General features: G+C 37.1%; 1 non-coding gene and 1 pseudogene across 1 annotated transcript; one reads left to right on the top strand and one right to left on the bottom strand.

The window, feature by feature from the left end:
* Positions 1-4,008: 4,008 nt before the first annotated feature.
* On the top strand, positions 4,009-5,249 carry LOC116854829 (annotated as a pseudogene).
* A 1,578-nt stretch (positions 5,250-6,827) lies between these two features.
* LOC116854837 lies at positions 6,828-7,033 on the bottom strand. Its single transcript, XR_004380227.1, has one exon. It is a non-coding gene; the product is annotated as a small nucleolar RNA U3 (small nucleolar RNA).
* Between the last annotated feature and the right edge of the window lie 1,696 nt (positions 7,034-8,729).

Consider the following 8,729-nt stretch of genomic DNA (forward strand, 5'->3'; position numbering starts at 1 on the left):
AAATTTTATCTGGATGAAGTCCCAATAGTTCAATTTTGCTTTTGTTTCCCTTACCTCAGAAGACATATCTAGTAAAAAGTTGCTATAGCCAATGTCAAAGAAGTTACTGCCTATGCACGGCTTCATTCCCAAACTGTAATGATAGTAACTCAAAACATAGGCTGTTTTGGGGCATCTGGATAGTGCAGTCAGTTGACCATCCAACTGTTGGTTTCAGCTCAGGTCATGATCTTAGGCTCATGAGATCAAGCTCCGTACTGGACTCTGGGCTCGGTGTAGAGCTTGCTTGAGATTCTCTCTCCCTTTTCCTCTGTCCCTCCTCAATCTCTCTCTCTCTCTCTCTCTCTCTCTCTCTCAAGTAAATAAATAAATAAATCTTAAAAAAATAATGGGATGTTTTGAGGTTAAATGAGATCATGCTATACTTTGCAAGAGTAAACATTCAAATATCAATATTACTGATAGTACTGCAAATAACTTCAGTGGGTCTCTGCTTCACTCTTGTCTGTCTACAATCTGTGCTTCTCACAGCAGCAGGAGAAATATGTTTAAGTATTAAAACAAAATAATGTCACCATTGTGCTTGAACTCTTCAGGAGCTTCCTATACATTTAGAATAAATTCCAAACCCCTTAACAAGGCTTAAAAGGTCATGGTGATCTGTCCCCAGACTGCTTTTCTGGACCTGTTTCCTAATGTTAGTGCTCTGGCCACAATGGCCTTCTTGCTTCTATAGCACACCAAAGTCTTCTTGACATAGCACTTTGCATGAGCACTTCTCTTAGAGAGCAGGATAGTGCATGGTTCATACTTTATTTTTCCTTTGGGCCTCAATTCTGGTGTTAGCAAAATCTTCTTTAACCATCACATTGCCCTGGATTCTTTTATTTGTAGAATTCAACCCTAACTAAAATTACCTTATTTATCCATTTACTACTTGTTCTTTCTCTCAGTAAACTAAAAGGCTCACAGCTATAGGGACATTTTCTGTCTCATTTTCTATTATCTCCAAAGCTACAACTGTACTTGATAAATATTTGCTTAATGACTATATAATTATAGCTTGGCTCAAAGGTGATACAATTTATGATAATTTGGCCAAAACCCACATTAGAGTAAAAAATCTCTATTGCAGGAGGAAATGATTTGTAGGTTAGGAGTGCTTTATTTCATTTAAATTTTATGATCCCTTTCTGTCATGGCTATGCAAACCATGGGAGGTTTTTGACTTGTTTTTTTAAACCACATACGATCATTTAAGTCTCAAAACCAAGTTCCAAGTCGAGAATTGTGTGAATATTCATAAAGGTTACAAGATGACAGAATTTTTATGAAGAATAGCCTATATACCATCCAAAAGACTTGGCTTCTGACAAGTTTTCCTAAACAAAACTTTCTTCTCCTATATTCTTCTCATCCAGAATCCATACTCTGACTCAATGTTCTCAAGAGATTTTGCAGATTTGCTGCTCCTTCCTTTTACTTTCTCTAATATTGAACACTACTTTAATCAATTATGATATTAGATGAAACAGAGGACACATTCAAAGTTGGGTAATGTGAGGAAAGATTAGTAGGGGAATTATTTCCTAAAGAGAAGCGGGTAGGAGGGCTGGTACATATTCTGTTTCTGGGCCTTCACAACCCACTGATCTTAGAGTGACCAGAATTCAGAGTTAAGTGCTTGAAGAGGGCAGCCAGACCACAGCTGGCATGAGGGGAATTTAACCATCTGGTTGCATACTAGCAAGCAGGGAGCCAGGCAATCAAGAGCCGATCTCATTTCTCCCAACCTGCAGACATCTTTTGCTGGTGCCTCCCACTGACCCACAAAGGCAGTCCATATGAGTAATCTGTCCCTGCCCTCCTCCAACAGGGAGGATGTTGACAAGGGAAAGCTGACTTTAAGTTATGAAGAGAAGATGGGCAGCACCTCTCTATATAGTTTGTCCTCACTCTATAGTTTGTGACCCACCCATAACAAATTTGAAAGGATTAAACCCAAACCTAGCAGTTTTGCTACAGAAGTCCTTCCTGAGACCTCTTGTGTGCTCTGAATGCTACATGTGGCCTGTACTTCCACTCTCCACTTCTCAGACTGTCAGTGTCTCCTCTTCAGTTTTGTCCTTTATGCTGGAACACATGCTAACCTCAACCCAGAGAGAATGAAACAGCAAGAAGGGCAGTACACCTTAAAGGACCTCTATATTTTCTCTTCCAAACTCTTCACAGAAGTAAACTACTCCTCTTGTTCCCTTTGTGTTATCATCTTCTCTCTCCTTTAATCTACCATACCAATATGTTTCCACTAAATCTTCAAACATCCACTACAATTATTTAAAGTTCAGCCTACCTCTAAACAAATTACATCATCTTCAACCTTCCATCCCTTTCCTGTCTCCAAAGTCACTGTCATCTGCAGGGTTCCACTCTTTGCTACCTTTCTATGTGTTGTTTTAGTTTTATCCTAACTCTAAAGAGTTTAAGTCTTCTTACTTAATCTCTCTATTCAATCCCTAATTTATTTAATACCATAACTTCAAATACTTTTATTTATGATTTTGTACATTGACAATGCCTCTATTTTTACCCAACTAAATAATTATTTCCTTCCACTTGATCCACTTTCAAACCTGTTTTACCTATTTTGGTTATACTTTGGCTATCTTTCTTCTAATATCATGGGAGAGAAAAATAATCTCATTATTTATTCTACCAAATCAATTAGTAGGTAAGTCCTCCTACATTTTCTTTTTTTTTTTTTTTTAAGATTTTGTTTATTTATTTGACAGACAGAGATCACAAGTAGGCAGAGAGGCAGGCAGAGAGAGAGGAAGGGAAGTTGTCTCCCCGCTGAGCAGAGAGCCCGATGCGGGGCTCGATCCCAGGACCCTGGGATCATGACCCAAGCTGAAGGCAGAGGCTTTAACCCACTGAGCCACCCAGGCGCCCCCTACATTTTCTTTTGTACTACCTCTACTATCAACTTATATCAACATCACCCTATTAGAGTTAAGCCTTAATACTTCTTGACTAGACTGCTGAGGCTATCAATTATACTTTCTTCCCTTTAAAGTCTTCCCTAACCAACCACCCTTCTCAGCACAGGCCAGAACCATCTTATAAAAATCACAGAACTTATAAGGTAATTGCCCTGAGGAGAAATTTTCAGTGGAGCTTCCACTGCATTCTGAATAACTGATTCCATTACTAATGCATATAAGTAATTTCCCAGAGAGCCTTTAGTCATCTAGTTGATGTTTTTTTTTAATTTAACACTAAAAATTCCAAAGAATAAAACTTAATTCATCAGTTAAAATGCAAATATTACAAAAATTTTACTAAGTCACTGAGGAAAAAAACATTTCTTTTGAAATGATTTAGCCTGTTATTTTAGTTGTCTTCATGACTCACTTTCTGATTTTTTGCTAGATGTGGATGAGGAAGGAAAGCACTAAAATTTACATGGCTTTGTGATAATTTCCAATTAAAATATTTACACTCTTGCTGTTAATTAATTTTATCTTTTTTAAAAATTCCATATCTAGGGGTGCCTGGGTGGCTCAGTGGGTTAAAGCCTCTGCCTTCGGCTCAGGTCATGATCCCAGGGTCTTGGAATCGAACCCCGCATCGGGCTCTCTGCTCAGCAGGGAGCCTGCTTCCTCCTCTCTCTCTCTGCCTGCCTCTCTGCCTACTTGTGATCTGTCAAATAAATAAATAAAATCTTTAAAAAAATAATAAAATAAAATAAAATAAAATTCCATATCTATTTAAGTTCATGGAAAGATGCAGCCTTCCAACTAGACTGAGGAATTTAACTATAGAATTAGGTCTTACTTTTTTTGTATTATGGATGATGTTGATTAAAAGGGTAATAGGAAATGACTGTAATTTTGATATTAGTTATATATAATAGAAGTATCCTTATAAGAGCTTTACAGAAAAGAATCCAAGTACTTCATGCAGAATTAACTGTACTTCTAGAAAAAAATTTTACATTATTTCAAAATGAAACATGAGAGTACAACAGTAAAATGTAGTGGGAGATTATATGAAAAGACATTTGAAACAATCTATGTTAAGGGGAAGGGACTGAGCATCGCATCTATCGCAGCCCAGAAGTTCACCAGTCAGGAGCAGGCAAAACAGTCTCAGGAAGGAATTCCAGGAGACTAGCCACCACAGAGTCAGGCAGCCAAGGAGAAGCAAACACATGTTCTGTAGATGCTGGCAGTGAGAACATCACCTCCCAGGAGGGGACCTGGTAGATTAAAGTACCATTTCTGTGGGCGACTTTACCTGACCCCAGGATCTGAGGCATACAAATTTATTAGCTCACTTTATTCTCCAAGCACACTCAGAACCTGTCCACTAAAAGACAAAGAGACTGGCTGCTGCAGGACTAGCCTAGGGTACAACAAGGACTGGGCTCTGAGCCCCCTGAGTTTTTGCTCACAGAATGTCCAAGAAGCCCTCCAAGAGCCCCTCTGCCCCTCTGCCAGATGTCACCCTGAAGCCAGCTATGGAAACTGTGCAGAACGAGCACAGCAATGGCCAGTACCATGTCCACCACCAAGATCATCCTGTCAACACTGGGGACCTGCATACTTATCAACTTGCTACATTTCCCCTGCTTCTTCCAGCAGAACAAGAGCCAGGCATACTGCCTGCAGAAGCAGGTGGAGAATGATGAGCTGAAGACCTTGTGGCAGAGGATCAGCCAATCTAACAGCCAGGTGCACAAGCTTCAGAAGAAGCTGGAGTCACCTTCCGCCCCTAGCTGCAAACCCCCCAAGATGAACTCAATTGTGGCACCACCATCCTGGATGCAGGTTATCTGAAAGCCAGATCCACCAGGACCTACCCAATGCTACAAACTTCTAGTACCTAGAAGAGGTACACATCTCCCATGTAGTTCAGTCCCTATAGAAATTCTGGTTTGACACCTTCTACCCTGACACATAAATCATGCACAGGGAGTATAGCTTCATCCACCTGAAGCCCAACACCAACAAGGTGGTGTTACCACTCAGAACTCAGGTGTTGTAGAGGTAGAGGGCAAAGTGTACCAGCAGGAGCTGTGCATGGTGTCCCACTCCCTCCCCAGGCTATCTTTGCCAAGGAGCCCTATGTGGGTCAGATTACCTGAAAATTCAGACTGAAGTCAAACTTGAACAGTTTCCATGGCAATCACTACACAGTCCATGACTCAGCATCTTCATACTAACTACAAGAAGGTGACATCCTGATGCAGAGTAGAACTTTGTCCTAGGTGGGGCCTGGTCATCTGTGTGTCATGACACTTCAGCTTCTAAGTCCATGCTCCACAGCAGTCGGGCATGTGACCAGCCTTCTTCATGGAATCAAGAGTATTGCTACTTGAACCTATAAAGGTATAGAAAAAAACAACAGAAACTTATTTAAAAAAAAAGGGGGGGGGGAGAAGGGACTCCACACAGATAAATGATTTAAATGTTTTTATTATTAGGATGAAATTTATAATGTATAAAACTAATTACTAACATGTTTATTACTACAAATATTATTTTAAGTTTCTAACCATGATTTAATACTGCTATACAGGTCTTGAAGCAAGAATTTGGCTAATAACCATGTTCATTAGCATTTCTGAATAATAAAATCCTTGAAAATTAAGCCTTTTTACCTTCACATAATTGTTCTTAGAATTATTTTAGGAATCAAAAACATACTAATTTAATACAGAATCATGATATTAAATTGCATTTTATAGCAACTGTAAGATCAGAATAACACTAATATACTTTGAACTAGTTTCATTGTGATCAAGATGACATAATGTAAATCATCATGAAAAGTAGTCTGCTTAATGTCAAGATAATATAAAAATGAAGCAATTATTAATCTAAAATAGTCATTCAGACATGAATGTCTAAAAGTATCTGGTGAGGACTGAAATATCTGATGCTCTAATTGCTAGGAAATATATTTCTACCTTATTATTTTGTTACCTGACCCTTCAGCCTACCACTAGAGCATGCTCCATTAGCTAATTAGACTAGTTGAAATAAAAGACTAAATATGATCTTGATTAAGAACATTCAAAAAGGTTTTTAATTTAAAAAAAAATACAAAGTTAAAAAAATTTAGCCATATTCAGCCAGCTGAAAATAACTGAATGTCAACTGGCCAAAACCTATTGCCAAGTATATATTATATATATTTTCAGTTTTAGGAGTGTTAATAGTGGGTTTTAGTGTGTTATTAACTTCCAAGCTCAACAATAAGCACTCATCAGTATTCAACTAACCTTTTCAGAATGAATTGCATAGGACTTACTGTGAACTCCAGTGTTAATGTGACCATCTAGTAACAGAGGTCAAATTTCAATAAGATGGTATCTCCCATATAACAATATAATATATCAGTGACAGTAGTGTTTTAAGTTTTTAAAACATTTTCAGGTCCTTTATTTTCTTTTTCTAGTAAATGAATTTGTGAAATAGGGAGATCAGATATTTTTCTTCCAACTAACTAAAGGAAGAAAATAATTTATAAGGAAGTTAACTGGCTTACTAAAATGCATACAGATATATACAGATACATATGCAAAATCAGAAGGCTAGGCTCCTTGACATCCTGTGCTTCTTTGCAGTGAGCAACAAAACCTGATGGGCAGTGGACACATTTTCTCATAAAACATTTTATCATCATTGTTATCTCCAGAAACTGCTCCACTGATAGGCTCAAGACAACCCCATTTCTATTTCTGTTAGCATGGTGATACCTAATTAATAGCTAGCCATCTTCCCATTCTTTCTTTTTTTCTTTTCTTTTTTTCAACAGAAACCATCCAAACTATGTCCTCTCCTCCTACTCCCCCAAAGGGAGAAAAGAATGTCATCAATGGCGATAGGCAGCTGTGGAAGCAACACCTAAAGTCAGCTTCATGCTCAAGAGAGAACATTGAACATCCTCCTTGTGGTCCTTTCTTTAAAATAGACATCTTTCAAAGATATCTGAACAGCATGACCCTCACCTCTTTAACAGTCCATTCACAGCACTTTAGTGATATCACCTTTCCTAAAAGGGACTCTACCCAGATCCTTCTGTTTCTCTGGAATGATGGTCATTCATTATTATATATTATAATATATATTATATATTATATAATATATATATTATATTATATTATTATATTATATATTATTATTATATATTAGCAACTCTAATATATTCATCTAGAACCTAGGAAATCCTGGATTGCCCAATAAATGGTTGGATTAGCTCACATAAGTAACATGATTGCTGATAACACTGCTTAGAGATTTAGGTTCAAATAAACTCACTTTGCCTCCCTACTTTATCTTAATAAATACATCTTAAAGAACACCACACAAAGGTTAAAAAAACAGGCTGTTCATAAGCTCAATCAAAAAGGACACAGTGATAACAGGCCTACCCCAATAAACAGGGAAAAGTTCAAATAAACAATCTGACCTTACACCTATGGAACTACAAAAAGAACAAACAAAACCCAAGATGAGTAGAAGGAAGGAAATAAAGATCAGAGCAGAAATAAATCACATGAATATTTAAAAAATAGAAAAAAAATCAATGAAATCAAGAGCTGGTTCTTTGAGAAGATAAAATTGATAAACCCTTAGCCAGACACATCAGGAAAAAGAGAGAAAGAACTCAAGTAAAAAAAGTCAGAAGTGAAAAAGAAGTAACAACTGACACCACAGAAATATAAAGAATTATAAGAGAACACTACAAAAAAAATTATGCCAATAAATTAGACAATCTAGAAGAAATAAATTCCTAGAAACAGGAAGAAATAGAAAATCTGAACAGAATGATTACTAGTAATGAAATTGAATCAGTAATCAAAACTACCAAAAAATCTAAGTCCAGAACCAGATAAATTTACAGGTGAACTCTACCAAACATTTAAAGACAAATTAATAGGGGTACCTGGGTGGCTCAGTGGGTTAAGCTTCTACTTTCGGCTCAGGTCATGATCCCAGGGTCCTGGGATTGAGCCCCACATCTGGCTCTCTGCTCAGCAGGGGGCCTGCTTCCTGCCTACTTGTGAATTCTCTCTCTGTGTGTCAAATAAATAAATAAAATACTTTTTTTAAAAAAAGACAAATTAATATCCATTCTATTCAACGCATTCCAAAAAACAAAAGAGAAAGAAAAGCTGCCAAATGTACTCTCTAGGGCCAACATTACCTTGAAACCAAAGCCAGACAAAGACACCACAAAAAAAGAAAAATACTGGGCAATATCCCTGATGAATATATATGCAAAAATAACCAAATATTAGCAACCCACATTCAATAATACATTAAAAGGATCATTCATCATGATCAAGTGAGAATTATTGCAGGGATGCTAATGTGGTTTGATTTTTGCAAGTCAATCAATGTGATAAACAACAGCAACAAAACAAATAATAAAAATTGTGATCCCCTCAATAAATGCAGAAAGAGCATTTGAGAAGATTCAACATCTATTCATGATAAAAACTCTCAACAAAGTAGGTTTAGAGGGAACACATCTCAACATAATAAAGGCCACAGCTAACATCATACTCAATGTTGAAAAACTGAGAACTCTCCCTTTAAGATCAAGAACAAGACAAGAATATCCATTCTTGTCACTTTTATTCAACATTGTACTTGAAGTATTAGCCACAGCAATAAGGCAAGAATAAGAAATAAAAGGCAACCATATTGGTAAGG

The sequence above is a fragment of the Lontra canadensis genome, unplaced genomic scaffold (genome assembly GCF_010015895.1).
Source record: "Lontra canadensis isolate GAN:19392208 unplaced genomic scaffold, GSC_riverotter_1.0 scaffold95, whole genome shotgun sequence".
NCBI classification, from domain to species: Eukaryota; Metazoa; Chordata; class Mammalia; order Carnivora; family Mustelidae; genus Lontra; species Lontra canadensis.